Below are 5,763 nucleotides of genomic sequence, written 5' to 3'. Positions count from 1 at the left end.
ATTTATGATTCAAAAACCCCACAAAAATGAGATTAAAAATGTGCCAGTAGGAAGTAAGGTTTTGTAGACAGGAACTGCATGAGTTTTAACGTATAATAGATATATAACAAAATATGATAGACATATGCAAGAAACCACAAATCAGTATTTGCATCTTGGAATACAGGGCAGATGGTGTCTATCACTTAAGTTTTTTCTAAGATGGTCCACCTTGCATCATCCAAATCTCTCAGTGAGGCCACTGTCTATAAGAGCCACCGTTACTCTTAACATATTCGCAGTGTTAGGTGAACAGGAAATTGTCTATATAAAAGTTATCAATTCTTGTCATGCCATTGTTTTATCAGATTGTATTTTATATCATATACAAGGAAATGCGAGAAAAAAAAACAACCTGCTTTGTTTCCAGGGAGAACCCATTTTCCGGTTAGTATTTAATTTTTCAGTATTTGCTTTTTGTTGAACTTCTGCTGCATAAATGTAGTTTTCATGTCTTCGAGGCTGTTGTATGTGAATTAGAATTTATTTTTGGATGTGGATCATTGTTGGTTCATTTCTCTTGTACACATAAAATAAATTAAAAATTGCTGGCTCACAATTTTGGCCGAATGTGGATAACAACATATGAGGCACAGCAAAATATATATTTCCAAATGCATTAAACTCTTTTTGTTGTTGAACATTTGATATCATTTGGAAAAAGAGTACGATTATTGAAGTATTGATATCCAAAACTTATATCCTGAATACAGGTCACATGTGCCTAACTTTTTCCAGACCCAGTCTGTAAGGCTGAAAGGTGATTATATAAATCTGCTTGCTGTCCAGTTATGTTGGAAATTTAGTATGTCTGTTGGAAACCAGTTTGGTTTTGTATTCTTGTTAAAATTCTCCTGTGCTGCATCTGTTTCATGTGTTGTTTCCTCCCAAAGAAGCAAAGACAAAATAAAAGGGTAGTTGGGATAAAGAATTCACAAAAGGCTTAAGGAAAGAGCAGTGCAAGTCAAACAAGTAGATATTGGTGCCAGCTGGTTATTTATCAACCTATAAATTAACGTTAGTGAAAACACTTGCATCGCATGCATCATAGAGAAGATATAAGCTTGGATTTTTCTTTCAGTGGTGAAGGAATGGCACTTGCCGTACATGTCACTGACAGCTTCCCACCGACTTTTGGTGAGCTTGTCAGCAGACAATTCCTCTAATCCAGCATCTTTTCCAGCCTGGTGCACTGTGCAGGGGATCTGTGACATGTGTGAGCAGGCCACACAACAACTAGGCTCTAAACCCAATCAGATTTAAGGATCCTCACTGAGACACACAGGGCTGAGTGGGTTGATGTCATTTCAGAAGGTAAAATGCAAATGCCCTGGAACAGGAGAGCAATCTGCCCCAAGCCCGCCCACCACTAGTTTTTTTTTGGAGCGCTGAGACAAACGATCACCAGCAGCTCCAAGGAACAAAAATTGTGCATCCGAAATCTCTTGATATCGATTCCGCACGGATAAAGCGCAAGCGCCTTGTCCATGTGCCATTCACAGCAGAAACCCTTTATGAAGGTGTGGTGAGTGGTGAGCAACGAGCCTGCTTGCAGGAAAGGACTGGTCATTAAATATTATAATAAGGCAGTGTGCCTTCACTCTAACGGTAATTCTATTTTTAACCACCAGGCCTCATGAAGTTTAGCAGATTAAAGGAGGTGAGAAGGCCTGAATCAATGAGGTAAGCCCTTTTACAACACTGCTGGTGGGCCAGAAGAAACTGGAATACTTCCTCCAGGACTAACAAGCTACACAGTAAACCCTTCCCCACACTCAAGTGCAATCTGTCTTCTCTCCACCCACTCCCACTATTGCAAACAACCCACCCCCTCAAGACAGGACCTCCTGGACCACCCTGCCCCTACAATCAGGACCCCTAGATCACCAGCCAACTCTCCCCTTGTGATCGAGACATCTTATATTCTGGATCCCATCCCTCAATCTTCATGACCAATGCTCCCCAACAAAATCTCTCACTCCCCCAATATACACACCTGCTGTCATAGTCTTCCGCCCTATGAAGCAGGCTTTCCATCCTGAAGCTCTTCAGCTAGTCAAACAGGTTACCTGTGGGTGGGAACCCCACTTCAAAGACGTTAGGGCATTTTAGAAATTGGCTCTTTCGCGTTTCCTGACCTCACAGCAGCCACCCAGCACAAAACGCCTCTGCAGGCTAAATTCAGGTTGCGGCATCCAATTTTTAAAAACTCATTCATGGATGTCATTGGCTAGGCCAGCATTTATTGCCCATCTTTAATTGCCCTTGAGAAGGTGGTAGTGAGCTGCCTTCTTGACCCGCTGCAGTCCCTGTTGTGTAGGTACATCCACAGTGCTGTTAAGGAGGGAATTCCAGGATTTTGACCAAGCAACAGTGAAGGAACGGCGATATATTTCCAAGTCAGGATGGTGACTGACTTGGAGGGGAACTTCCAGGTGGTGGTGTTCCCATGTGTCTGCTGCCCTTGTCCTTCTAGATGGTAGTGGGTTGTGAGTTTGGAAGGTGCTATCTAAGGAACCTTTGTGAGTTTCTGCAGTGCATCTTGTAGATGGTACACACTGCTGCCACTGTGCGTTGGTGGTAGGGGGAATGAATGTTTGTGGATGGGATGCCAATCAAGAGGGCTGCTTTGTTCTGGATGGTGTCCAGCTTCTTGAGTGTTGTTGGAGCTGCACTCATCAAGGCAAGTGGAGAGTATTCCATCACACTCCTGACTTGTGCCTTGTAGATAGTAGACAGGCTTTGGGGAGTCAGGAAGTGAGTTACGCACCACAGGATTCTTAGCCTCTGACCTGCTCTTGTAGCCATGGTATTTATATGGCTAGTCCAGTTCAGTTTCTGGTCAATGGTAATCCCCAGGATATTGATAGTGAGGGTTTGAGAAATGATAATGTCATTGAATGTCAAGGGGCAATGGTTAGATTCTCCCTTGTTGGAGATGGTCATTGCCTGGCACTTGTATGGCATTAATGTTACTTGCCACTTGTCAGCCCGAGCCTGGATATTGTCCAGGTCTTGCTGCATTTGAACATGGACTGCCTCAGTATCCGAGGAGTCATGAATGGTGCTGAACATTGTGCAATCATCAGTGAACATCCCCACTTCTGACCTAATGATGGAGAAAAGGTCATTGATGAATCAGCTGAAGATGGTTGGGCCTAGGACACTAACCTGAGGTACTTTTGCAGTGATGTCCTGGAGCTGAGATGACTGACCTCCAATAACCACAACCATCTTCCTTTATGCTAGGTATGACTCCAATCAGCAGAGAGTTTTTCCCCTAATTCCCGTTGACTCCAGTTTTGCTAGGTTCCTTGATGCCACATTTGCTCAAATGCTGCCTTGATGTCAAGGCAGCCACTCTGACCTCATCTCTGGAGTTCAGCTCTTTTGTTCATGTTTGAACCAAGGCTGTAATGAGGTCCGGGGCTGAGTGGCCCTGGTGGAACTCAAACTGGGCGTCAGTGAGCAGGTTATTGCTAAGCAAGTACCACTTAATAGCACTGTTGAAGACCCCTTTCATCACATTACTGATGATCGAGAGGAGACTGACGGGACGGTCATTGGCCGGTTTGGATTTGTCCTGCTCATACATGACATACCTGAGCAATTTCCCACGTTGCTGTGTAGATGCCAGAGTTGTAGCAGTACTGGAACAGCTTGGCTAAGGGTGTGGCAAGTTCTGGAGCACAAGTCTTCTGTACTATTGCCAGAATATTGCCGGGGCCCATAGATTTGCAGTATCCAATGCCTTCAGCTGATTCTTGATATATCACCTGGAGTGAATCGAATTGGCTGAAGACTGGCATCTGTGATGTTGGGAATCCTGGAGGAGGCTGAGGTGCACTTGGCACTTCTGGCTGAAAATTGTAGCAAGTGCTTCAGTCTTAGCTTTTGCACTGATGTGCTGTGCTTCCCCTATCATTGAGGGTCAACAGAGTTGGGTTTGTCACTGTCGTTTCCGGTGCCTAGACCAATGCCAGTTGGTTCTTCCGGTTTCACTCCGTTTTATTGACTTTTTATTGGTTTATACGACTGAATGGTTTTCTAGGCCATTTCAGAGGGCAGTGAAGAGTCATTGCTGTAGGCCTGGAGCCACATGTAGGCCAGACCAGGTGAGGATGGCAGATTTCCTTCCCTGAAGGACATTAGTGAACCAGAAGGGTTTTTCCAACAATCGACAATGGTTTCATGGTCATCATTATACTTTTAATTCCAGATTTTTTTTCATTGAATTCAAATTTCACCATCTGCCATGATGGAATTTGAAGCCGGGTCACCAGAGCATTACCCTGGATCTCTGGGTTACTTGTCCATCGACAAGGCCACCACCACCTCCCCAGAGCAAGAGCAGGAAATATAAATTAGATTTAATTGACATACAGAAATCAAGGACAAAAACAAATAGGACTAAATGGGTGAGATAAATGTATAAAACATTATTTTATATTTTAAGATAATCTCCAATATTCATTTTCTTCTGAAGGAATGAGATCCCACATTTGTAACACTAGATTTTTTTTCAGGGCCAGAAAGATTATTCAGAAGTAATTATAATTTCCCACGATGTTAAAAACTCCTGAATGCATCAACCCTAACTTTTTCAGACATTTGAAGAGTGGAACTGATGAAAAAAAGAACCCCAATTTCATGTAGTTCTTTCATTTCAGTGCCAAGTCTATCAACAAAGACTGCAATCACTCACCCTGGGGATGAACAAGGTATCTATGACAGCAATTTCCAGTTTTCTGCCTTTAACTGAGGAAGTGCATACTCCAGAACTTGGTGTCAGATTTCTATCATTATAATGGTAAGGGTTGACAGCCCCATGTTGTTTTTAATCACAAAATCTTGGCCCCAATTTATGACTGTGAGAAATGCTGGAAACAACAATAAATGATTCATGAATATGATTGGAGGATCACATTTAGGACTTCAGAGTGTTTCTGCAGGACCAGTAGACAGTCCTGCTCACTTTTGGTCACTGCTGGTCAATGATCTCCTCATGGAAATATGAACTAACAGCATTAGTTTTCACATGTACGCTGAAAACACCCAGTTCTACCTCACCACCATCATCTGTCTCGATTCTTCCACTGTTGCTAAATTATCAGACTGTTTCTCTGATATCTAGTACTGGATGAACAGAAATGTCGGGAATGCTGAAACTATTGTCTTCAGTTCTTGCTCCAAGCTCTGCTCCCTAGCTACTGACTCTATCCCTACTCCAGGCAACTGTCTGAGGTTAAGCCAGTCTGTTTGCAACATTGATGTCACATTTGACCCTTGTGACCTTCTAATCTCATATTTGCTCCTTCACTAACACGGTCCATTTCTACCTCCATATCATTGCCCATATTCAGCCCTGCCTCAGCTCATCAGCTCAGTCTGACCCTCATTCATGCTTTTTTTTTAACCTTTCGATCATTCATACACAGTCCTGGCTGGTCTCCCCATTCTAACCTCCACATACTTGACGTTATTCAAAACTCTGCTGTCCGTGTTCTCACTCATACGAAATGTCATTAACCCATCACTCCTGTGCTTGTGGACTTACATTGAATCCCAGTCAAACAATTCATCAATTTTAAAATTCTAATCCTTGTTTTCAAGTTCCCCCATGGACTCACCCATCCATATCTCTGTAAGCTGCTCCAGCCCCACAACTCCCTGAGATACCTGTGCTCCTCTAATTCTGTCCTCTTGAGCATTCCTAATTTTAAT

The 5,763-nt window shown here is 43.1% G+C and overlaps 1 non-coding gene across 1 annotated transcript; it reads right to left on the bottom strand.

The window, feature by feature from the left end:
- Positions 1-1,420: 1,420 nt before the first annotated feature.
- On the bottom strand, positions 1,421-1,555 carry LOC121292043. The gene has a single exon (XR_005946169.1). It is a non-coding gene; the product is annotated as a U11 spliceosomal RNA (small nuclear RNA).
- Between the last annotated feature and the right edge of the window lie 4,208 nt (positions 1,556-5,763).

This window comes from Carcharodon carcharias, chromosome 19 (genome assembly GCF_017639515.1).
Source record: "Carcharodon carcharias isolate sCarCar2 chromosome 19, sCarCar2.pri, whole genome shotgun sequence".
Classification (NCBI taxonomy): domain Eukaryota; kingdom Metazoa; phylum Chordata; class Chondrichthyes; order Lamniformes; family Lamnidae; genus Carcharodon; species Carcharodon carcharias.
Note: the sequence above shows the minus strand (reverse complement) of the source record. Positions and strands in the feature narration are given on the sequence as shown.